Genomic DNA, 26,860 nt, shown 5'->3' on the forward strand with positions numbered 1-26,860 from the left:
AGTAGATTTCCCAAATGTTTGTTGAGCACTTGTTAACATCAGAGCTGTGCTTGGTACACAGAGGTGAGTGATAACTGTACATATTTATAGCATGCTTATTGTTTGCCAGGCGTCATATTAAGTTATTTTCTTGCAGCCTCACCCTTAATTTTGGGCAGATAACATAAGGCAGGTATTATTTGCTCTCACAGAAGATGGAAAAACCCTCTGCCCAGAGAGGTTCAGTAACTAGCTGACATTGCATAGCCAGGGTGTGGTAAAACCAGGACTGGAACCCAGCAGTGCATCCCTAATGCCTGTGTTTCACCACAAGGCCCTAAACTCTGCCCTCAGGAAGCTCCAAGTCTAGTGATGGCATAGACAGAAGTGACACAAACATCAAGCCAGTGTCTGGAACGAAAACAGACACACCAAGAAAGATAAGCTAAGAACGTGTGGCTGCGGAATCCAGAAGAGACAGGCTCTGTGAGGGTACGAAATCTAGAAAAGCCAGCCATGTGCCATGTACAGTGTTTCCTTCTGCAATAAGAAGATGACATGTGTAAGCTTAGGAACCAGAAAAATCCCAACCCTAAGGCTTCCGAATAGCTTCCCTGTCAGCAGCGAACATGGTTACGGGCAAAGGAACTTCTAAGCTTAAAAAATATTCATAATCTGTCTAAAAAGGAATCCTCAGCTGCCTGGCGGATTTAGTGTGTTCTCCATTTTATTACATATGTTCAAATTTATAAACATGAAAGAGAGTCAGCCTTTTCAGTGCCCACAACAGGCCCCATTTCTCAAACCCTCTTTCCACTCCCAAATGTGGGAAAACAGAAGGAAGGAGTTTTTTTGAAGTCCTGCCTCCAAATATCCCCTTAGTAGTCTTTTATGAGGCTTGCTTCTTTCAAACCTGACATGCATTCATAAAACACAATGTTCTTCTGCCTTTATATACTTAAAATCAAAACATAGAAGGGGCTCGTGATTTTGCACAAAGAAGCCCTCAAAAGAACCCCGATGTTACAGATGCTGACCCATGCTGTTCTGGGCAGCATTCATGCATGCTAATTTATTTTGCTGTTTGTAACGAAACAGTCAGACCACCAAAAAGCTTTCTGATTCATCTGAACCATAACTTTAGATTGTCATGTAGAAGGCTCTGTGTGTGTGTGTGTGTGAGTGTGTGTGTGTGTGTGTGAGTGTGTATGTGTATGTGTGTGTGTGAGTGTGTGTGTGAGTGTGTGTATGAGTGTGTGTGTGTGAATGTGTGTGTGAGTGTGTGTGTGTGAGTGTGTGTGTGTGAGTGTGTGTGTGTGAGTGTGTGTGTGTGAGTGTGTGTGTGAGTGTGTGTGAGTGTGTGTGTGTGTGAGTGTGTGTGAGTGTGTGTGTGAGTGTGTGTGTGTGAGTGTGTGTGTGAGTGTATGTGTGTGAGTGTGTGTGAGTGTGTGTGTGTGTGTGTGAGTGTGTGTGTGAGTGTGTGTGTGTGAGTGTGTGTGTGAGTGTGTGTGTGTGTATGTGTGTGTGTGTGAGTGTGTGTGTTTGTATATATGCAAACTTACATATACAGGTTCATATGTGACACTTGTATACATATGGAGTCTAAATAACATCCATGGGTGTCCTCCATTAGACTCTATTCTCCTTGGTTTTTATCCTATCACTAACTAGGCCCTGGAGCTTTCTGATTTGGCTCCACTCACTAACCAGAGTTCCAGGGCTCCCCTGTCTCTACCTCTCCTGCCCTAGGGTTACCAGCATGGCTACCATGCCCTTCACTTTGCTTTGTTTTGTTTCTGGTTTTCCATGGATTCGAGGGATCAGATGCAAGTTCTGCGTGAAAAGCACTCTATCAACAGAAGGGTCTCCGCAGCCTGAGGCATTATTTTTTAAACTTTTAGAAATAATACTACCTATATCATTAAAGAAACAACTCTGAACTATCTGTGGTACATTTTACATCCTGAGCCACACTGGCTCTTTTCCCAAAATGCACAGCAGGATTATGTTCCCTTTTAATTTACATGCCTGGTTAACAATGCCACCAATCTCCGCTATTCCTTTATAAATGGAAATTAATTAAACAGGAAGCTTGCCAGTGTAAACATATCCTTCTAAATATAGATTTCTGCTCTGTAACCCCGTGGGGGGGAACCCCTTTTATTAGAAATGGCTGATCTCACATCAAAGCATCACGGGAAGCCAGCTTCTCTCTCATTTGAATACAGACCTTTTCTGAGCCTGGAGGATGCACCTGGCTACAAACTCTCTGCAAGGCTCACTACAGTGAATGGCCACAGGGGTCAGAGCTGTCCCAATGGCCATAGCTTTCTCTAAGCTCTATGTATTGTAAGGGGCTAATTTGTTTATCAAAGGTAACTCAAACTCTCTTTGTAATTTCCTACAGTGCTGAAAGGTACTTTGTATTATTACAGTTTTTAAACATGTTTTTAAAAAATTCTTTTGGGGAAAGGAGTTAAGTATTGGCTACATTGACTATCTTTTTCTCTCTACGTTCTGTCAGCTAGACTTTCAGCCTCCACTCTTCTTTGATACACCTATGAGTTTAACTATGTTAAGAGGACAGTCACGTCTATCGTGTCCCGTTTTCCTTTTTGCAAGATGATATAGTAAAGTAAAACCCAGACCTTCAAGTCCTAATGTTTCCCATACACCCAGAACACAAGTGTCTGATGACAGGCGCAGTCTCCAAGAAGAGCAAGCAAGCCCTCTGTATTTGCGAATGAGAATTCCTTCACGGTATTGAACTTCCCTCCATCTCCAAATTGTAAATTTGGGAAATTGGCTCCCAGACTCCCCAACTCCTTTTACAAGCACGCTCTGGACGCTTTCCCAGGTCTCAGCGAAGGCACCCCCCATTCATTTCCTGCTGCTTTCCCAAAAGCTTTCTGCTTCCTTTCTGCCAGTCGAATTGCTCCTAAATGGAAACAGCTTCCAGAAAGCATTCACCAGCAGTGCCTGAATGAGGGAGGATTTGTGTCGCCTGCTGCTGCTGCGCTGTACTGGGTCTGTTTGAAGGCTCTCATCTCTACACTAGATCACCATACTGCATTCTGGACCTTTCGCCAGCAGCTCCATTTCTGCACTCCTAGCTTTCAGTTATTTTTGAAGTGCTCTGATCCATTTTCTTCCATCACATTTCCCATGCTCCTTGGGAAAAAAACGTGGGCTTTTTCTCCTGGCAAAGAATCACCACATATTTTATTTGCTACTTGATGCTTTGTATGTGTGAGTGTACATTATGCATATATATGAATGCATACATGGATATATGAACATGTATGAGCAGATGTTGTTATTGATAACTTTTAAAACCTTTAAAATAGCTTTATCTGTTTTTTGTTTGTTTGTTTGTTTTTGTTTTGTTTTTGTATAAAGTTCTTTGGGAATACCCTATCATGTTTCCGAGTCAAGCACCAGGCATTTGGTTTGAGATACTGTGTTGCGCCTCTGTGCTGACTGTGCAGGGGCAGTAGGGTATGGACATGACGCAGCCACAGATTTCTGTTCCCCTAGTTTTAACTAAGGAAGGGCTAACATCACCACCACTACCACCACCACCAACAAGTAACTCTATCCTGAGAAGGGAAAAATCTGTTCACCCAGTTGCAAGACTGAATGTAAAACTGGACAAAGAACCTGAATGAATAACAGGTCCCAGAAACCAAAAGAGGTCAGATTTCACTGACCTGTTTAATTCTCAAACTCTCTGAAAACTGGCCCTCCTGCAGAGTCCATTTTGTTGCTGCAGAGACTGAGGCTGAGGGGCTAGAGAACCTGTTTTGGGCCTATTTACAGGGTAGTGAGAAATCTGAGCCTTCCTGAATGTACATTTAACTGGAGAACATGCTGGCATGTCACTGTGATGAGTTTAAAAGCCTCGCATTGATGTAGCAGTAATCGGAATGTTTAAAGTTCAATCTAAAATGACTCTCCATCAGAGCGGGTGGCTGGGTGCATACCTCGTGAGTGTCTTGTTTGCTAATCCTCTAGGCTGGGGATTAGTAAGTGTTTTCAGAAGGTCAGAGAGTGGACATTTCGTGTCGGGAGCTATTACTAGTCTGTCACAGTTTCTTGGCTCTCCAGCGAAGAAAAAAAAAGAGCCTTTGACAAAACTAAAAACAAGTGGGTGTGGCTGTGTTCCAATCAAAACTTTATTTCTGGAAAACAGAAATTTGAATTTCATAGACTTTCATACATCACAAAGTAGGATCATTTTGGTCATTTAAAAGCTCACAAGCCTCATTAAAAAAACAAAATGGCCAGAAGGCCAGGTTTGACTCTTTAACCATAGATCTTCATCCCTGCCCTCTGTGTAAAAGTCTTAAATCTTAGAATGAATGTAGAGATGTGTGTTTAGCCAATTCTTCAAGCTGCCCTTACTGGGGGGGAACATTTATTTTCCAAACCTGGGAGAGGCTTCTCCTGAATGGCAGCCCCAGCTAGGAGAGTCAGGTTGGTTAATATCATCTTTGTCCTTAGGAGGTCTGATGAGGTGGCATAGGAGTAGCAGGATAGATTACTAGATGGTGTCCCCACAGCCTGGGAGATGTGTCAGTCTCACTAGGATCTTCGCCTCTCCCCGCTAGCGTCTTGCACAGGACTGATTATGTTTTGTAGAGATTGGTTTGTATTTAGGTCATAGGGTGGAGGTCTTGATTCTGCTCTGCTGTGCTGGAGGCAACTCAGAGACCACAAAGCAGCAAGTGAGCCCAGCATCTTTTTCATCTGGCGCCATCTGACCGCCCACCCCTCCCAAGTGCACATTTTGATCCTTAGAAGCTTGGCAAAGCTTTGATCAGCTGATCTCTGCTTCTTAGAAATAAGAATTATTAGGCATGGGGGATGGGGGAAGGACAGTCCAGGCTCTGGCTCTAAACTTGTTCAGAAGGCAAAAGTCTCATCCTTGGCTGACAAGGCTAGAAGGAGGCGCAGCTGAGGTACAGTCTACTCAGGAAGAAAATATGTTGACAGCGGGTCCCTGGTACCTTCTCCCCTTGTGATGTGAGAAGTTCTCAATTCTTTCCTGCCAAGATCCCTCATTTGATTCCCACAGCATCTCTAACTGGCTGCTGTCCCTTGGGAACACGCCTAGACTCAGGCTTTCTGCCAAAGCTGGAAGTATCACCACTTTGTGAAAATAGTCCCATGTCTTGCTACCCGTGTGAGGTGCGGGGCTGTACCTGGAACGCACTGAGCCTATGTCTAAGGAAGAAGCAGATCATGCCCAGGCCCCTTTTGATGTTCCCTCATTGTGGTCCCAAAAGTCAACACATCTCCCCATTCAGTACATATCCCTTTAAGATTCTGCTCTGCATTTCCCAGCAGGAAGCACCCCTTTGCTGGTTTCTCCTTCTCTTCCCAAGCATGGCCTTGTACCCAAGCCCCCTTCTACAGCTTGCTGTGTTTCATTCAGGACTGTGGTTGCTTTCCTTACCATGGTAGTGTATGTCTATCTGCCTGAATGCTGATGCTACTACTCCTGTTGTCTGTTCCTCTTTCTTTCCCATTTTCTGCCCAGAACTCCATCTCCAGTCCCCTGGCTGACCAGAGAGAATCCTGCAGAAGAGGAGAGAGAGAGAGAGAGAGAGAGAGAGAGAGAGAGAGAGAGAGATGAGGGTGGGATAGTTCCTCTCAGTGTTTCCCTGCCAAAATGCTTTTAGGATAACTTTTAGGTAGAGAGGAAAGTTCACTACCCCACTCAAAATGTATTCTGCAGGACACTTTAGCTCTCCTTTGTTTTTGTAATTATCAATATACAAGGTTTTGTTTTATTCGGAGATATCGTCTTATCAAAGTTGGCTCCTCGTGCCTCAGCCTCCCTACTGTGAGAGCTTGGGACACTACGGGACACCATGGGACACCACGCTAGCTGCTTGCTCTCCCCTGGATCAGTTTCTAATTGCTGGTACAGTTCCCATTCCATTCTTCACGGCAATCCCCCTGCTCCCACTCTGCAAGGCAGTCTGACTGTACTTATGCCATCTGCTCACTGTGGGGCCTACACTACACAGAGGCTGTGATCTGTGTGTGTTCACACGAAACTCTCGCACCGAAAGCTGACAGTGTTCTCATACTAATTAGCAAATGGGACGTTTGTGGGGTGATGATGTTATAAGGGTGCTATCTTTATGAAAGAGGCCCAGAAAGCTGTCGTGTAGCTTCTCTCATGTGAAAACAGCAATAGGACACCTTCAGAAACCTGGGAGCAGTTCTTTCCAAAACACAGAAGCTGCTGGTGACTTGATCTTGGATTTGCCAGCTTCCAGAATAATTAAGTTTTGTTGTTATGGTGGTGGTTGTTACAATAACTTGAATGGACTGAGGCCAGAGATGTATCTCTTTCCTCTCCTCCCCTTCCTCTTCCTCTTCAGGTTGTTCTAAGATATGGTAAAATACGTATAACATAAAATTTACCATTGGAGGGTGGGGTGTGTCCATAAGAGGCACCTACAGGAGAGACCAGAAAAACAGTGTCAGACCCATGAGCAAGAATTACAAGTGGTTGTGAGCCACCCAGTGTGGGGGTTGGGCACCCAATTTGAGTCTTGCAAGAGCACAGGGATTTCTTAACCTCTGTGCCATCTCTCAAGCTCCCTTAGCCATTTTTAGTATCCAGCTTGGGGTACATTAAAGACTTGGCTACTGTCGCACAACCATTGCCACCATCCGGTTTTGTAATATTTTGTAAACATCTCAAGCTGACTGTATATCCATCAGGCGTCAGATCCTTGTTCATCTCATGACCCTGCCGTGGCAAATGCTGTCGCCTTTCTGTCTCTATAACTGCATCTCTATAATAGCAAACCTGAGCTACCCCCTTATTGGAATTGTCATATTTGTAGCTTTTTGGCTGGCTTATTTGCACTCAGCATAACACCCTCTGTGCTCGGTCATGTTTCACTGTGTGTTAGCATCTCCTTCGTCCTGAAGGTTCAGTTACAGTCTCTCCTGTGATTCACCACACGTCATCTGTTCACTAACTGATGAATGTTTGGATTGCTTCCACTACTTTAGGCAATTTTGAGTAATGATGCTCAGAATGGGGTTATCAGATATTTCTTCAAGAGCCTCCTTGCAGTTTAGGAGGAGGTACATTTCTGGAACACATAGTAATCCTCTCTTTATTTTTCAGGAAATGCTGTATCTTTTATCTTGCAGTATTTGTGTTGTTTGCTTTGACCAGAAAGACTCCTGCTCACGTTCGCCTTATGTGGCAGTCAGCATCAAAGCGCCTTACCTTAGCTGTGTGTGTGTGTGTGTGTGTGTGTGTGTGTGTGAGAGAGAGAGAGAGAGAGAGAGAGAGAGAGAGAGAGAGAGAGAGAAAGGTCAGCTAGTTTGGTTTTATCTCATTTGTTACATACTTTTGATGCTGGCAGTATTTTAAGTGGAATATTATATTGCAGGCACGCTACATCATTGGACTTGTGAAATCTGAAACTGTTTTCAGAGCAGATGTGTAAATTACAGCTATGGACCCAGTTAAGTGGTACACTGAGCATTTCGGCTGCCACACTTACAGACTCTACAAGTACCCTCTCACTCTCGAAGACTCTCCGTAGTATTTCACAGCCAGCCAGCCTATTTAAAAAGCCTCTCAGTATCCTTTCAACCTTAAAACTGTCTGTGGCTTTAAATTTGAAGACTTTTATTACCTAATATCTATCGGTTCATAAATAAGTTATAGGTGTTGAGGGTATATTAGTAAGTTAGCATGTTGTGGGAGAGTTGTGACTTCTTTTCATGGGGGGAGGCCCTATTTGATGCCTCATTAGTAAGGTAGATTATAGACTAAGAGAGACATTGATCTGTTTAGTATTGTATAGTAACTTTCCCTATTAGTCCCACAGATGACTTACCTGATGAAGTAATGACAAGTCTCATTTAAGAAGCACTCACTACAGGCCAAGCACCTAATCTAAGGTTATAGTTACTACATTTATCACTTTTATAAACTCAAAAGGAAATAGAACTGTCCTCTTCATTTGCCAGGTATAGACAATGAGGGCCAGAGATGTGAACTCAATTAGCCACAGTCACAGAGGTAGGAAATGAAAGATCCAGGTTTGACCCTGATACCTTCCCACTATGCCACCCTTGGGCTGTGCATCCATGCCCACACTCCTGCCTCCAGTTGTTTGGAGCCTTCACCCCTATCCTCCCATGATCATGGAACTTCAGCATAAATGGAGAGTCTCCCAAACCTGGCACAGCTATAGAAACAGCCCAGCCTAGCAACCTATGCCTGCCATTGTGTGGAGCTTTGTCTATGGGTTATAGGAAACCTCTGTGCCTAAATCCATAGACAAATGAGCACAGCCTGCAGCAGATCAAGACCATAAATGGATTTGTAGCAGGCAGCTCTGGAAGGTTTGGGCAGGTGTCCAGAACACTGTGTCCTGTAACAAGTGTAGACCTTTTCTGGAGTGTTTGCTTTAGATGTCAGAGCCGAGTGTAATTCTGGCCAGAGTTAATTCCATACTTCTCATGGGTACCTATTTATAGGCTTGAACTTATAGCTATTTTCCATCCCTGCATAGAGCCATAAAGGTAAAGATTGATCATTTGATTATCTAGAGCATAAACCTAACATATGGCAAATATGTATCTATCTATCATCTATCTCTCTCTATCTCTATATACGTATATGTGTGTATGTATATATATATATGTGTGTGTATATATATATATATATATATGTGTGTGTGTGTGTGTATATATATATATATATATATATATATATATATATATTAACCTTTCAAGGACAGAGAAAGGGGTTGATTCTGTTTTCTTAACGTGTTTCTGCATGTCAAGTAAAAAATAACAAACTGCCCACTAGGAAAGTAGGCCAAGAATGTGATCAGTACACTTGTGAAAAGTATTCAGCTTCATTAAAAAAAAATGCAGAACAAATGATGTTGACAGAGATGTAGCTGTCTGATAATAGGACCAATGATGAATGTATCAGCACATGCAAGCTTGCATCAGCACATGCTTGCTTGTAAGCCATTGGTGGGAATTTAAATCAGAGTGGCTTTTGGCAATACCTCAGAAACTAACATGCACATCCTGTTTGGGTTGCGAATTCCATACTCTTCATTGTGCATATTATCATGGAAGGGTAGCTGAGATGTGTATGTGTCTCTCCCTCTCCCTCTCCCTCTCCCTCTCCCTCTCCCTCTCCCTCTCCCTCTCCCTCTCCCTCTCCCTCTCCCTCTCCCTCTCCCTCTCCCTCTCCCTCTCCCTCTCTCTCTCTCTCTCTCTCTCTCACACACACACACACAGGCTTGCTTGTAGTATTATACAGTGAAATAAAACACAACTATGACAATATAGCTCTTTGCTGAGAAACAAGCAGAATGTTAAATGAATGCTAACTTGGGGCTGGAAAGATGGATCAGCAGTTGAGAGTACTTGTCGCTCTTACTGAGGACCAGAGTTCAGTCTCCAACCCAGATGTAGAAGCTCCTAACTACAGTTCCAGGAGATCTGGCACCTCCTTCTCTCCTTTGTGGTCACTGTATGTACGTGGTACACTTACACACATGCAGGTGAGTCACATACATATAAAATAAAAATATATCTATAAAGTAATAATGATAATAATAATAGTAGCTGACATGACAACCCATGAAGTGGGAAGCTCCGATCTAGAGAATGAGATAGATCTACAAGTCCTCAGCGGGATGAGCTTTGCAGCAAGGGTTTGTAAGTTGTCTCATCCAGCGCTGTTCAGAAGCACGCAGTCACCCTTCACAGTGTTGTCTAAAGAACTCTTGTTTTAGGACTGTGCATAGGCCTGGGCTGATGCTATTTAAAGAAAGTTATTTCCTCGTGCATGATGGCCATTAAGAAAGCAAACATGTTTGACGTCTATGTGAAAGTGCTGTAACATAAGATAATCACACGTAACCGGATCTGCTCTGGACGAGGCAGTTTGTGCAGAGTGATACTTCTGAGATGGAAAATAAGGAGTTGCCTGTCTGTGGCTGCAAGCTTCTTTCCAGTGGATACTGTGATCTGGCTAACTCCTGAGCTCTGCCTCTCAGTGGGAATTCATCTGTTAAAAATCTCAGATAGAGTCTCGTTTAAACCCAGAGTGCAGCCATGTCTGAAAGATCATTTTTTTTTTACCAATGCTGGGTTTGGCATCTGCACGTTTCTGCTCTAGGGCTCACGTGTGTACATGCCAGTGGAAGTCAGAGCGCAGCCTTGGGTGCTGTCCTTCAGGAAGCCTCTACCTTGTGTTTGAAGTCGTTGTCACTCACTAGGATCTGAAACTCACTGACTCACCTGCTGAACCCCAGGGATCTGCCTGTCTCTGCCTCCCCAGCACTGAACATACAAGCGCACCCATTACACATTATCGGTAAACCACTGCCACCCCAGCCCCTTCACTGCAGCTTTTCAAGTAATAAAAGAAGTGCACTTCTCTCTGGATGTTTCCCCTGGGTTGATTCTTTCAGTTATGGGTCAGAAGAGGATACTCGGGCTTTGCATCCTGGTATTCCTTGGGTGGTAGACTTCTGAGATTTGGACATAATTCTTTAAGGGACAACACTTGATGGACCTGTTGCTTTGCCGTCAGGTTGGCTGTAAACATGGCCTCCTCCCTGTATAATATAGCTCACCTTGTTTCCTTATCCATTTTCCTGGCCCTTGTAGTCTAAAAGGTACCTAAACCACCCCAGCTCTTTCCCAACCCGCCCTCCATGGCCAGGCTTATGCTGCCAACTTTTTTAAGCCCAAATCTTGAAAAGAAAATTTCCCCATTACATCACACATATACATATTAGACACACGTCAAGCTTCTATTTCCTATTTGGACCGTGAGCCCTTAGCCTGCACCATGAAAGAGAGTAGTTGGGGCTCGTCCTCGCAAACCTTTGTAGCATCAGTCCCAACTGAAACTAAGCAGAACCAACAGATCCCAGACCTCCTACTCTGGACACCCAGCTCTTCAGTCTGAAAGAAAGAAAGAAAGAAAGAAAGAGAGAGAGAGAGAGAGAGAGAGAGAGAGAGAGAGAGAGAGAGAAAGAAAGAGCACCTCCCTTTTGTCACGATCAAAGGAACGTTCTCTAATCCCGAAGGTGACTCTAAGCACCCTTTGTTTGCCTGGCTTATCCCACCCAAAGATGACTGCACATCTGTAGGACTCATCACCCTTTTCAAATGCACTGTCCTGAAAACGAGATTAAGTGCCCCAAATGGCTCTCTCTCTAGTGTTTGCCCGTGACGGTCTGGCCATTAAACATCCTCATGGCCTATGAAAGAACATACTAACTAGAAGGTCACAGAAGGCGCAAGGATACAAACAGATGGGATCCTTCTCAACAGTCTGTCATGGCTTCTCATTCTCTGTCTCACCACCATCCATATCAATCCCCCTCCTCACTGTGGGCCATACTAGTTTACTGGGGGTTGATGCTGTCAGAAAGACGGACAGCTCCTCCAGCACTACACAAGCTTCCGGCTAAGCCATAGCTCAGGCAGGACATGCATGGTACAAAGCTAACCGGAGAAGCAGCAGAGGCAGTGATGGGCATGTGATCGTTCACAAGTTTGCTTCCCTGGTTAAACAACGTCTCAACTGGCCAGAGTCCAGCATGTTAATCCTTAACCTAGGCAGAGCAGCTGCCGCCTGCTCGGAGCTGGCTTACCATTACCTCTCAGGACCACCTTTTATGGCTCTGACGAGCTCCTAATCGGTGTCTTATCACCACCAAGCCTAATCGTCATTAATGGGGCAGTGCGCCGATACTTCTGAGTCGCTCCAGAGCTAAGCAGTTTATGGCCAATTGAGGAATTTTTAATTGCTGCTGTTGAGGGGGGAGGGCAGGAGAAGAGAGGAGACAGCTCACTGGAGGCCATTTTAGGGTTGTGTTTAGAGGCTTACTGTCTTGTGGTCCTCTTTCATGTTTTACATGCCTTTGAAAAGTGGTTAAGGTTGAAGCAAGGCACCCTACAGGTAGGCCTGGTGGGTCGGTGCTCTTCTGGCTCCTGGGTGCCTAGATACTGTCCTGGGTGCTTTTCAGAGATAACTTTCTAGAGCCCTAGCTTTTGTACCACCCCTACCTACAAGTGTTCTTTCCCTTTCCTTTCTTCATACTGAGCACACAGAGGGGTCTGTTGTAGATGCCATCAATGTACAAGACATTCTACATATCTAAATCACTGTATTTGTTAAACTACATGAATACCCACCACGTCCATAGGAAGATAGACAATTTGGAGACTACTAGGTCAAAGGGGCTTTTCAACATTGAATTTTTAGCATAGAGATGGAGAGTACTTTCACTTTAGGGTTTAAAACAATTTTGAAAACGTCGTAAAGGGTTCAATGTGCTTTAAAATGTGTTTAAATGCAGGGCATGTTGGCTCTGAGGCCATTAGTAATAACTCTACCTTTTGCCTTTAATATGGCTCTAGCCGGTAGCTAAGGTTTGATAGTCAATGAGAGTAAAGCTTCGCTAAGCCTCCAAGAGACTGTTTCCACCTCTCATTTACTATAATAGGAAAGTTAGGACAACTTGAGTTGTCTATATATTTCAACTCTATTTTTCCCCCTGCTCAAAAACAAGTAGGGATCGATTTGAGCTTTAAAGATTCAGAGAGTTGTGTATCCCTGAAGGAAAGCTACACTGAAATCCCCCTATGACACGAATAAATGACTGCCTTTGGGTTTTATGTTCCCAGGATATTGTCCACCCAAATCCATGCAACGGTAAAAGAATGTGGACCACTCGTAGCGTGTACGCTTGAGCCTTCTGCACAAGGGTTTATGAAACTGGCTGCAAAGTGTTTTATTGAAGCAAGACAAATATTTATGAACAATTCCGAATCATCTGTTTTGAAATGTAAAGTGTGTTCGGAGTGGGGGTGGAGGCCCAGGTGTTTCCTGTCTGAACTTGGACGGGGTCTCTGCTTCCAGAGGCTTGTGGGACTGTGCCTTCTCCCAAGAAACCCAAAGTCCTCCAACTTCCCTGTTAATGCCTGCACAGTGGAGCATGCTCCTGGGAGTGGAGGGGGAGTTAACACATAGATAGAAAGGCTTCCTGAGAGCTGAGGAAATGGCTCAGTCAATGTGCTAGCCATGCAGGTGTGAGGACAGGAGTTCCATCCCTAGCAGTACAGGTATGGTGGGGGCAAACTTTTAATCCCATCCCTAGGAAGGCAAAACTGAGTGGATCCCTAGGGCTCCCTGGCCAGCCTGCCTAGCTGAATTAGCTGGCTCAGGGCAGTGAGAGATTTGATCTAGGAAAACAGAACAAAACAAGGTGGATGGCTCCTGAGGAAATCGCCCCCCCCACCCCGAGGCTTGACCTCTGACCTCCACATGCACATGCCCTCCCTGTGCCCTGCATGCAAGAACAAGCACACAGCGCACACGCTCCAAGCTTTTCTTAGCCATGCTGTTAAATTTGTTCCTTAATTTGAAGGAAAAAAAAAGTAAAAAAATAGGAAAACTGTGAGCAGCAGCTGAGTGTGAACTTCTTCTTCGAGGCCATAAGTTCTGGCCTTGAACAGAATCCTGTTAACCAGGGTTTCCAACCTGGCCTCCCAGGCTTCTGTCTTGTTATGTCCCTGGTTCCTGTGAAATGGAAATATTATGTATTCACCCAGACGTTTGGAAGCCATCCATGTCAATATGGGCCGTTGTGATTTAACTGTCAGCCCCACAAGGCCCTGCTCCCGAAGGAAGGCTCCTTTTAAACTGAGCACAATGAGGTATCTGTTTTACATGTGCCCAGCAAGCTTTGGTCCAAATACATGGATTTCTTTTCCGTTGGCCAGCAAGCTGGGGTGTTGTTGTTGTTGTTGTTGCTTTTTGTTTTGTTTTTTGGTTTGTTTTGTTTTTTGTTTGTTTTTTTTGTTTTTTTTTTGTTTTTTTCCAGCATGTTCCATTTTGTCTGCTGGTACTGTGGATGGAACTTCACTGCAGTAAGAAACAGGACCTTTGTTTTCTGTTTCCATTCCATGAGCTGCCCAGGGACCAGCTGCCCCAGGGATGTGGTTTCAGGGGCCTTGCTGCTGTGAAACAGGAACTATGAGGAAATATGTCCCAAGTGCACAGGAAGCAGCGTGAGTGCAGCAGGATTTGCCCACCTGCAGCTGAGCTTGGTCCTCTGGCTGAGAAATGGGGTCCAGGGACTGACTACCAGGCCTCACTGGTCTCCAGTATTCTTATACAGACGAGACAGGACTGCGTGGGCAGGGCAGGCCCTGCTTCCTGCTTGGGCCCTTTTTATTTTTATTTTTGCATCGACTGAAGTTTCTCCAGTGGCTTCATTCTCCGGAATGGGCAGAGTCTAGGGCACACAAGGCTAAGGGCTTGTTTATTTGTTCTTTTTATTGGGAGAAAAGGATGGTTTTTAATAGAGAAAAGCAAATGGAAGAAACTCAAGTCAAGGGGATTGCATAGCATCCCTGGTAACCTTTGTGCTGCACCATCTTTAGTGATTTGTTTTTCTCCCTCCATCTTTTGAAAAACGTAAGGTGGAAGCATGTTGATATTTTCTTCTTAGAATTGTAAATTGTGCAGAACTCGAGCCATCTTTCAATACCCCCGTGCATTCCCTGCACTCCAGACACCTCCTCACCTCAGAGGTCTGTCTGTCTCTGTGCTTCTGACGTGTGTTCTTTGCACTTCTGTTGGGTACTCATGTGATCTCCCAGCTACCTCCCTTGCTTGGGCATCTTTGTGATCACAGAACATTAAATGCTAACCATTGGTTGTTGCAGGATATTGAGTTTGCCTCCAGCTCTGCTTGCTTTGCCAACCAATGGCAAATGCTGCTCTGACAACCTCATGTAGTTTTGTTTTTGTTTTTTTTGTTTTTTTTCTTACGGCACTAACGGATTTCTTCTCAGGTGGACAGTTAGAAATGCACTCAGATCCTGGGTAAAACCAGTATATAGGGCCCTTCCTTTACATTCAGGAGAACCATGTTCACTGCAGCCATACTTGCTTGATTCCTGGCTAAGGACTTAATCAGCAGAAGAGACAGGAGGCACAGAGGATCCAATGGATGCTTAAGCCAAGAAGTTCACCAAGCTGGTTGCAAACTCATGGGGCTATCATCAAAATACTTGCCTTTGATAGGAAACATTTGTTGGAGGCCTGTTTTCCCCCAGCCCCACCCCCAATGTCCAACAAAGGAATCAGTCACAGTAAAAGAAACAAATGGCTTTTTGTTGTTGCCACTCCTTTCAAGATAATCCCTTGTTGTCAAAACATTTGCAACTGTGGCTTTCAAGGAAAGGATGGGAGGGAGCCCTGGCCCTGTGTCCCCAGGTGGAAACATTTGCCAGGGTGGTGTTCTTGTCTTGGAGCACACCCCCATGCCAGGAGGCAGGGGTGCAAGTTGTCTGTTTGCTATTTATTCAGGTGTCTTTTGGCAAGAATTGATTGTCCAACCAGAACCAACACCTCCTGAGGGTCATTGTGCCATCTGAAGGCACAAATGCTCAAAATCCTTATTTTAAATGTGAGTTCTGTGCAACTCTTTTGTCTCTTAGGGGACAAATTTGGGCCCTTTGGACTCTTGGCAAGGCCTATCAGTGAGTTAGTACATGCTGAGATCAGGCCTGCCTTGAGCCACGATACCACAGGACCCAAAAGACCCCATCTGTTCTATCCAATTGGGTAGCTCAGTAGAAGGGGAAACTGAGGCAGGCAGGCAGGATAACTTCATGAGCTTCATTCACAGACAGTGGAGCCATTCAGAGGCAAACAGAGAGCAGAGGACAACTTCTTGGCCTTGCCAGGGCTGTGCTCATGTCTGTCTGTGGCCTGTGAAATGTCCTTTAGCACATAGTGTGTCACCTTAAGGGCTCGTGCTGTTCTGAGACCACACCGTGCCAGGACCAGGAAGGAAAGCCGTTTCCTCTATGAGGCTTGGAAAAATAGGAAAGGAAAGAGTCAAACACAGAGAGATGTAAACAACCAAGTACGTCTTTGAGTTTAAAAAAAAATCATTATTTATATCCAGCCTCCTTCCATAAAGGATTTGGGTCAGGCAGCTTCTGAGAGTTAAGTCCAATAGCAAGCTCCCCGGGTGGTGAGGGTCCAATAGCCATTTAAAAAAAAAAACTTTCAGATAACAATTGAGACAGACTGGGTTGGGGGACTTGTTTTTGCTGTAGGAAGTTTTAGGTCTGTTTAAAACCACAGTCATAATATGTAAATAAAACCTCAAAGGGACACAAGCTGTTCATTCAACGGTAATTTATTTTCCTTTCTTGCTCCCCCTCCAACCCCCACCAGTCCCTCCCACCCACCCGGTTCACCCCACCCCTGGGTTTGGAAGACACGGGGGGGGGGGGGCTTGGTTATAACTAGGGAAATAGACAGAATAGGAAAAAAAATGATTTTTCAACTTCTCAGTTCTAGCTGTCATGTCTTTCCATTGCACACGGGTGTAACAGAAACCCCTTTCGATTGCATTTCCAGGGAAGTTAAAAAGAGACTATTTGTAATCATAATTCAGATTAAAGGAGAGCCTGTGTGGGGACTAGTACCTTTAGGTGACAGGTTTGGAAGTTAAGAGACTGCTTGCCTGGTCTTTCTAAGGATGGAAAAACCACCCATTCCTAGATCACCCCCTAGTGGCCCCTCATGTCTATGCAAAGGAAATGGCAAGGCTGGTCCTAGCTCTGGAAGCACAGCAGCCTATTGCCTCCCTCCAGGGGGGAACTAGCTGTCATGTGACAGCTACTTGGAAGCATGTATGGAAAAACTTGGGCTGGCTTTACTGTGCAACTCCACCTGTTCATTCTCTCTCTCTCTCTCTCTCTCTCTCTCTCTCTCTCTCTCTCTCTCTCTCTCTCTCTCATTCATTCCTGCCACCAGATTTTGCTTTGTTTTGAGACAGGGTCTCCTGTAAGCCAGGCTGGTCATGAACTCACTTTCCAGCCATAGATACCCTACCTCCACATTCTGAGTGCCAGAATTATGGGCATGTACCTACCATACCCCGTCTATGCAGTGCCGGGAATAGAAGTTAGAGCTTTGTGTGTTCTAGGCAAACAGACTACAACTAAGCCATATCGTGAGATTTTTGGAGACTGATGCAAGTTTGGCTTAATGTGTCCAGCCCTGGATCCGAGTAAAGGATGCCATCCTAGGAAATAACTTGAACCAATGCCTTGTTTGTAATTCATAGCAACATGGCGAAGGGGTTAGAGGGTTATAGGCTCGGCAGGCGTGTCCAGCCTGTGTAGAAGGATATTTTATGTTGGAAGGTGAAGAGCCGGTCAGGGGACATGTCTCACTTGCAGAGTCTGACTCAGGACCTCTCAAAGTAGCCTTCCTCACCATCTGCAGTCCAGAGACTAACTTGGATTTCATATCAGCCCGCCTCTTCTTTGCCAAGTGTCCAGCTGCCAGCAGTGACGTCTCTTCTGGATCGTTCTAATTAGATCTAGTATGATAGAACTCTATAACTTCCCCAAGTTACTGACATAGGACAGTTCATTTAAAAAAAAAAAGATTAAAATCTCTCAGTGAGAAACATCTCACAAGGCAGAAGAAAAGAGTAGCCTGATACTTCAGTGCATGTCTTCTGTGCGTCTTGCAGAACAGTCTCACTTTAGCAATATACCATAAACTATGAGCCATATCTTTCCTCACAGGTGGGTTGGGCTTCAGAGTGTTTAGTGGCTGCACAGTATCCATGCGACTCTACTGTAGGTTAAGATACTGGGACCTCTAAGAGATAACTGAGTCATGAGGGCTTCTCCTGGCTGTGGCCATAGCTCAGTTGATAGCATGCTTGTCTAACACACACAGAGCCTTAGCCCCAAACCCTAACACAATGTAAGCCAGGCACAGTGGAGTGTGCCTGTAATCCCAGCACTCCAGAAATGAATGCAGGAGGGGCAGAGGGTCAGGATCTCCTTCAGCTACATAGGGAATTGAAAGCTAGCCAGGGCTATGTGAAGTCCTGTCTCAAAAAGAAAGGAAGTGGGGAGGGGAGAGGGAGGGAGGGAAGGAAGGAAGCAAAATGGCTTTATAGAGCATAGCGCTGGCTGCCATCTTCAACCATGTGCAGATACAGAGGGAAGGGTCTTCACGCCCATAGCTGACGCCTTGACCTTAGGGCTGCTGGTGTCTAGAGTATGCCCTTTATAAACTCTATGCTCTGCCTATGCTGCTGTTTGGCTTTATAATTGTTCTGAACTCACATTGAATATGTTATTCCAATGGAGACCTAGGCCCCTTCTCATGAGTGGAGGCCACAGGGGTGCCATCGTGTTTAGTTTCTTTCCCTACCAGCAGGTGTCACAAGCTGTGGTCTTTTGCCATCTCTGTTGGTTGGGGTGGTCACGGGTGAATGTGTGTCACACATAAACGAAGGTGCTGACCATTTAGAGCAGTGAGTCTCAACCTGTGGCTTGCAGCACAGATATCCACGTTATGATTCACGACAGTAGCAAAATTACAGTTCTCAATTAGCAACGATAATAATTTTGTGGTTGAGGGTCAGCACAGCATGAGGGGTCCTATTAAAGGGTTGAAACCTTAGAAAGGTTGAGAACCACCGGTCTAGAGGGGATGGAATGGCTCTTGAGTGACTGGAATTAAGCCAGAGGCAGAGCATTCATCATCAGGGAGGGATAGGTTGGGGAGTCAGCTGGGGATAGGGGTGGGGGTGGGGGATGGGTGGGTCTCTTAATCCCATGCAACTTCATTTATTGCTTCATCTGCTGGACTGCAGTTCACTTTATCTTTACTGTCTTTCTGCCCAATTTTTCAAAAATGGTGTTGAAACCACCTATAACCTTAAACACCTTGGAAAACATACAGCCCTTTGCTACTAAATATGTGCCAAAGGTTCAAAGTAACTTTTATAAGTTATCCAGTGATAGGATTTGATAAGTTTGATGATAGGGTATTTTTCAGAAGGTGGATGGTGTGACAGTCTTGATTTGGGGCCTTCTTGATCTACTGGTTTGTCGGATGGTTTTCCCCTAATTTAATTCCCTGGTGTTCCGTAACTTTTAATTAAGAAAGAGGTGCTGCTGTGTTATTATAATTTCTAGTTTGTATATTGTAGTCCAATACTCTTAAAACAGCAAGAAACTTGATCAGGTAAAGAGCATACTGTGATCAAGTCTTGTGAGTTTTAATTCTGAGCAAAGTCCTACACGCTGAACCCTGAGACAAAGGCTAAGACCAGAGTTTGTGTGAAGGGTCTGTCAGAGGGGGTACCTCTGACATCATTATTCATGAAAACCAGTTACATAAAGTGGCATGCATGTCTAGAACGATAACTTATTTCTTAATTAAAAGAAGAAAATCTTTGCCTTCAGCTCCACAATCCCATACTCTTAAATTCTGCGCCTCCACCCTCGGGTGTCACGCTCTCTGAGAGTACGAATGGGATTTGACCGTAAATCAAAACCTCGGTGGAATATCATTTGCAAAGAGCCAGGAGCAATTGCTGCAAAAACTATTTTCCATATAACAAGCACATTCATGTAAGAATATGACTGATGTGTTTTGTCAAACAAATTTTGAGGGGGTTTTCCAGGAGGCCCTTTGTGGATCCAAGTCCTATATCCAAGTTGTGTTGATAAATATTATGAGTTACATTATCTACATAATGCTTAAGCGAAATAGCTACAAATTGTGATTTTCATGCAAAATGTACTGCCTTGGATGGGTATCAGACCTAATACAAAAAGAAGATGGTATGAGATTGAAGTGTGTGCTGCTCATTGGTGGATGGTTGCCTAGCCTGTTGGGGGGCTTTTGCCTGGATTTCACACCCAGCAACCACACCTCCTACCCTCTCTGCACATGTGGTAGATTTTGGAGATGAGAAAAGTGCTTAGTGCAGGGAGTGGTTGGATGGAAGACTAAATTCCCTTTCAAACAGTGCATCACCCAGAAGACAGAGTCCCTGCAAACCGGGTCAGATCGATGGTTGCTGCCCAGCAGGGGCTTGTCAAATGGTTGTCCCGGAATGACTGTGGCGATGTGTGGGAGGCCCTAATCCAGTCTGCTGCCTCGGTGGAGATGTTGATTCCAGAAACATAACATTCACTGTTTGGAAGCAGAATGGTTGTCATGGAGATGGAAATCTTACTGGTACCATAAAACCCCACTTGTCATCAGGCTGAAGCCCGGTATTTGCACAGGTGGCTCTGCTAGCCTAGAAGGGCCAAGGAAAAACAAATCTTTTCTTCCTGAATGGAGCCTTTATGTGTCTAAGAGAATACGGTTCCTTTCCTAAGCCATTCAATTAACGACCCATTATCAACTAATTAAATCCCATGTAAATTTTATGCGAGTTCCTTTGCCACTTGTACCACACAGTTGCTGGCTAACCCTGTACTCTGTGCTATCAATGCCTCTTTTTATAGAGCAGTGCCTCTCAGGCCTGTGGGTCGCAACCCATTTAGGGGTCAGATGACCTTTTCACAGGGGTCACGTAATACCATTGGAAAACACATTACAATTCCTAACTAGCAAAATTACAGTTACGAAGTAGCAATGAAAACCATTTTACAGTTGGGGGCGGGGGGTAAGGAAAACACAGATATTTACATTACAATTCCTATCTAGCAAAATTACAGTTACGAAGTAGCAATGAAAATCATTTTATAGTTTGGGGGGTGGGGTAGGGGTTACCACAACATGAGGAACTGCATTAAAGGGTTGCAGCATTGGAAAGGGTGAGAACCCCTCTCTAGAGGATTGAAGTGCAGTGGAGAGACGCGTGATGCACCCACGAGACACAGACGACATACATCCACAGTCAGCAGTGAAATATTCATTTCTGTGTATGAAGAAGCTAAAGGCATGGAAGACTGCCTGTCTCATGCATGCCTGAAACAAGCCTTCTGCATCCACAGCACTGCTATGGCCAGGAAGTCCCCGTGGCTGGGATTTCTATCTCACTGGGTTATTTCTCCAAGGCAGACACTGAGTACGCAATACAAAAACACAACTGTGTGCCTTCTGTCCCTCCCTCTTCCTGCTTCCTTGCCTATGTGCCAGGGTGCAGAACCCGATCTTTGGATAAATTTGGGATAAAAGCCCTAATTGTAGGGTTTTCATTTCAGTCTGAGATGCTTTTCTGTCCCAAAGAAGTTCAAAGCTTTTACCAAGTTTCTCAAGGCAATGTCTGTGGAGGCCCCAAGACAGTTGACTTCAGTCTCAATGAAGGCTGGGTTGTATTTTTGGAAATGTGCTTGTAATCTGTCATTTAAGACTTTGCAGAGTTGTGGGACAAAACATTAGGTGGTGTTCTCTATGATAAAAAAAAATAACTACTGTGCAAAGGGGGGAAAAAAGAGAAAGAGAAAAGGAAGCATTGTCCTTGTTCCCCGGCAGAGACAGCATGGAAGTCATGCCAGTAGGAATAATAGCCTGAATAAAGCACTAGAGATGATGAAGATGATGGAGGACTGGTTTAAGGAAGAGTCCTTGAGTCTTTGGAAACCTGTTAAAGAGTGAAATCATGCTTCTTTGAAGCATGTGTGTGTGTGTGTGTGCATTCCTGTGTGCCTGTGTGGTGTGTGTGTGTGCTTGTGTGTGTGAGTGCGCATGTATCTGTGCATGTGTACATATGTGTATGTGTGCATGAGTGCCTGCTTTTGTGTGTGTGTGTGTGTGTGTGTGTGTGTGTGTGTTAGACTTTGGTTCTGTGCTCTCACATGGTTAGCCTTCCCATCCCTTGTGAACTTCACTCTCACCAGATGTGTGAGCTTTGGGGACTCTGGAAGGAAACACAGGACCACTTACACATCTTCTTGTAAAGATGGTACCCAGTGGAAAATCCAAAATCTCAAAGGAGCCACTAGATTGCATCTAGATTTTGCTTATAAAGGGAACTCCAGTGTCCAAGAGCATATTGGCTTCTTTCGTGAGCCATGCCCTTTATCACAGCTGTTTATAATGGATAATTAAACATTTAAGACAGGAAAGTATGCAGATAAAATTCCACTATTTAATGCAACAAAACTGCCAACTTTTAGTGTAACTTTTTTGGACTGGGGAGTTATAGTTATCTACCTAACGCTAGAAATTTAAACAAAGAACGAACAGATAAAAAAAAAACGAGTTGTGTTTTTCAAACTGTCCATTTGTAAGAAAATGTGAAGAATCTCTTCTTCCTGGTTTTTACACTGGGTTGAAATCCACATCCTATAAGATTGTTTAATGACACAGTTGTACCAGAAGGTGGCGCTGGGATACCATATGTTTTTCACAATGCCTTTTCCCCAAGAGGTGGGTTGTAAGGAGGTGTTGATCTTCAAGGATTCCTGGCCTGGGAGGCTACTTACTGCCCTTGACCAGGCTGCCTGTTCTGAGATCATACAGCTAGATTTTCCATTTCTGGACCTTGCCTGATTTCCTGACACAAAGTCCAAGACGTAAAACATATCACACAGGCACTCTGAATGGACTGCCTTACCTGTCAAAAAGTTCTAGAGCTGGCCCAGCAAGTGAGAGTGCTTGTTACACAAGCACAAGGACCTGATTCCAAGTCCCAGAACCTGGGGATGGCAGGAAGCCAAGTGTGGTCATGTATGCCCATGTATGCCTATAACCCCAATATAATAGCAGGATGGCTGGGGTTTGCCGGCAGCTAGACCAACACCAGGTTCAGTAGGAGTGTTTCACAAGAATGAGACAGTGTTAAACTAGGATACCCCAAATCTTCCTCTAGCCTGGCCTACACACACACACACACACATGCACGAGAAGGGGGGAGGGGAGGGGGAGGGAAGGAGGGAGGGAAGGAAAGGCAGAGAATCACAGACACAGAGAGACAGAGAAGGGAGAGGGAGATTCAGAGGCAAACTTCAGGAAGATGAATTTTAAGTAGAATTACTGACTGTTGAAGGGAATTTCAGTTGTTCCTGGCCTTTTACAGAGAATGAAGTGTCACTGGACAGGCCCCATCGCTAATTCCCTCCTGAAGAGAAGCCATGTATTTAGACACTAAAGGACATCATTATGGAACCTTCTTTTATTATGAAAACGTGTCATTCTGGTTGCAGCCACACTGTAATTTAGGCTGGAAACGTAATGATTACCTCGGAGAAAGGTTTTACACGTGATTTGAGGCCACGAGCAACTTCGTCACGCTTCTCGGTGCACCAGCTAACCCAAGGCTCTTGTGCCGAGCGCTGTGTTTTCTCTCATTGCTTGCCATGTCATGTGTCTCTTCTTAATAACAGGGCTGTGAGGAAAATGCCTCAGGTAGTCTGCTTGCTGGAGCCGGCTTAAGGAGCTTCGTTGTCTGGTGGCGGGTGGTAGCATTTAGGCGGCATTTATCGCCTGCCACATTCATACCAGATATGGAGTCGAAGGGACAAATCTATTATAGCGTTATTTTGGTTCCATGGGAGAGAAACTTTTTATTTGATTTGCTGTGGTGGTGGTGGTGGTGGTGGTGGTGGTGGTGGTGGTGGTTATAGCACTGGGAATCGCCCGTGTGCCTGTCCATGTTGGGCAAGCACTCTGCCACTGAGCTGTCTCCCACGAACACATTGGCCTCTCCTTGTGCTGTTGTTCATGCTTTTTACATTGTAGGTACATGGTGTGCATTGAGAAAGTGCTCACTTAGGAAGGTGAAAGACTGGAAGCTCTGGGAGGGAGTGGAAGACATTTGGCCCTTTTTCTATGAGTTCTGTACTCCTGGAGTCAGCAAACTTACAGTTTAAAACTTTTCAGACACACATACACGCGCACACATACACGCGCACACATACACACACACACACACACACCAGTTGAATCTATATTGCTAATATCTTGGCAAAAATACTGCCATGTTTCTTGGCATCATCCCTTCAACATTGTAACAACTGACATCATATTTATATTTTTATTGAGCGCTTAAAGTATCCTAGAGATGTTTTAAAGAGCACTGGAAGACACACTTAGGTTACATTCTAACATTGTACCATTTTGTATAAAGGACTTGAGCACTATTGTGTTTGGTATCCACCAGAGTTCCTGGAACCTGCAAAGATCCCAACTAGATATGTAATCCTTTGCAGTCACTAGGGAGGGTAACATAGCAGGCACTAGAGAGATGATAGGAAAGGTATCATAGGTAAGGTGACATGCCTGCTCGGGGGACAGAGTCTTCAGGATCTTAGCACATACACGAATGGGCTTATAAAAAGCAGGTGGAATCCTGAGTGAAGGATATCGTATCTGAAGCTTGTGCATGTCCCACTGGACGGTATAAAGAACTTGGATGAATGCCACCAGCTCAGGCAGAGAGTTGGCACGATGTCCATCGGAAATGGACATCAAGTGCCGAAGTTGGTTGTGCTGTTAACAGCCCCACAGCAAACCAAGGGAGCTGCAGTTGGGGGTTTGTGTTTTACAGCTCTAATTAGGTTTATGAAACCATAGCCAAATCTCAGCAGGAGTTGATGATGATCCCTTGCCCTTGAAGTCTGAACGATTTTAAATATTTCTGGATTGTCTAGCTGGACATGGTAAGAACAGAAGATGAGAAACTGGCTTACGAGGAGGATCTCCAGTCTCATGCCTGGTTCTGAGAATTAAGGGGTCTCTTGGAAGAAGCCAGATGTGCATAGATGGGGCAAGGCCTAATCAGGCTAGACAAAGAAATGAAAACTGCTACAGTTCAAAATGGGCAGGTTCATCAGACAGTTCACACACACGGCAGTGGGTAGATTGGCTTTAAGAAGAAATAAAGGCTCCATAATAGGGCGTTCAGAGTTAGAAGGTAGAGACCAGGGTTGAGGTTGCCTGGAAGGTAGGTGGTTTAAAAGTGGTAACACACCTGGGTAGAGGTTGGAACCGGTAGGTGGCTAGGCTAGATAGAAAGATGTTCCACGAAAGGACTGGGGTTTCCCTCTTCATCCAGTCTGCAGTAGGGAGCCACTCTGTGCACCACAGCACTCGGGGGCTGTGTTTAAAAGGACTACTCAGGTTAAGGCACTGACGTAGACTGGAGCCCTGATGGTTAAGTCAACAATTAACTGGAGAGTCCAGAGCAAAGCGTGGCACATCTCACTAGGAAACCTGGTAGGAAGTGATAATCAGAAAGAGGCTTGGAAGGCCAAGTTCAATCTTAATAAAGCCATGATTGTTTTTAAGATAAGAGCTTCCCCTCACGTCCTTGTGACCTCTTGCTTCATTGATGATTGGGTGTTCCAAGTAATAACAGAAACATCTTGTTCTGAATGACAGCAACAGCAGCATTGTTGGCTGTCATCCATCCTTTGTGCTTTCTGTGTAAGCTGACCCTGGTGTATACACAGTGTGTGTGTTTGTGTGTGTGTGTACATGTGTGTACATGTGTATGTATGTGTGTGCATGTGTGTGTATATGTGTGTGTACATGTGTATGTATGTGTGTGCATGTGTGTGTGTGTTGTGTGTGTGTATGTGTGTGTACATGTGTATGTATGTGTGTGCATGTGTGTGTGGGTGTTGTGTGTGTGTATATGTGTGTGTACATATGTATGTATATATGTGAATGTGTATGTGTGCGTGTGCATGTTTGTGTGTTAACTTCAACCATCACAGCTATACAAGGCAGAGAGTGCCATTTAGAGCTATTTCCCAGGTAGACATAGTCAGTGAGTAGCAAGACCCTGCTGACTCAAGGCTCTGAACACTTTAAAAGAGTCTATTTTGGGTGTCACACCAGTTTCTTACCATCTAGGGAATGAGAGGGATAATTTTGGAATTGATATCTTTTTAGAAAGTCAGCAACTTGTATAAGGTTTTATACTGAGAGAACTCACCTCAGAGTTTTATACCAGGAGTAATAGGAGTTTCTGGAATATTTCTGAGGATGGGTCAGTCTGGGGACTCACAGACAGATGAGTAACTACGTATCAGGGCTAAATAACCATTGGTCCATCCTCTATGTGTGAGAAAGGTAGCTGGTGGCCATTTGAGTTTCCAGTATCATCTAGAACCAAACTTGGACATTGGGTATTTCAGCCTAGGTCATGGGTAATCCATCATCATACCGTTTAGATCCCAAAACAAAGGCGATGAGGCCAAGACTAGTATATCTTATGCTATGATGTATCTTCGGAACACATTGAGAACAGTGTCTGGTGTTTGTTGAATGGAGGCCAAGAGGAGCCATGCTGTTGTCCAATTGAGGAATCCCAGGCTCTCAGCTACAGTCCCACTAAACCTAAGACTAGGGCCTGTGGTCACCGGCCTCTTTCATGTGGTGTCACTGCCATGAAAATCCCCTAGTTTCATCTCATTAAGTAACAGTGTGGCTTCTGCTCACACTGGGATGCTCCTCCTCAGTTTTACCTCAGAAACCAGCAGCGAGGCCCAAGCAGTGACTCATACAACCGCTGCTGAGCCCTACCTGTAGGTGCTGAGAAGAAAGAAAGGCCAGGGGTGGATTGCTTGGTGCCAAAGATGGAGTTAGATTATAGTGAATATTAATAGCACACAGTTTTCTGTTTTGGATATACCTGTTGGGGGAGCTTACATTTGCTGTTGAGTTTTAGAGACACCTAGTCATGGGTGCTCATTCTGGAGTGATCATTTGTGGTCCTCTCTGGTTAGGCGAGCGGCAGAAGGAGTTTGGGTACCGCCAGTAATAACTAGTCTGCTTGCAAGAGTGACTGATAGGCATCCCTCCTGGTCCAGAGGGCCATTCTTTTCAGGTTACTTAGGATATACATGGGGCTCCTGGTGGGTGGGCCTTAAAGAAACTGTGTTGTGAAGAAGACCAGGGGAGGGGACGGACATGGCAGGCAGTGTACACTGGGGCTGAGCCTCAGTGGTGCGCACATGTGGAAAGACACCTGAAACATGATTTCTGTGTGCTAATGTGTGACAGTGGCAAATCACCCGGATCTGAATAGTCTTCCTTTCTCTG

At 44.8% G+C, this 26,860-nt stretch overlaps 1 protein-coding gene across 1 annotated transcript in view; it reads left to right on the forward strand.

Annotated features, from left to right (window-relative positions):
- Positions 1–26,860, forward strand: part of Pdzrn3 (PDZ domain containing ring finger 3) — a 224,618-nt gene that overhangs the window by 90,766 nt on the left and 106,992 nt on the right. The window lies entirely within an intron of this gene.

The sequence above is a fragment of the Mus caroli genome, unplaced genomic scaffold (genome assembly GCF_978045245.1).
Source record: "Mus caroli unplaced genomic scaffold, Mus_caroli_1 scaffold_7, whole genome shotgun sequence".
NCBI lineage: Eukaryota > Metazoa > Chordata > Mammalia > Rodentia > Muridae > Mus > Mus caroli.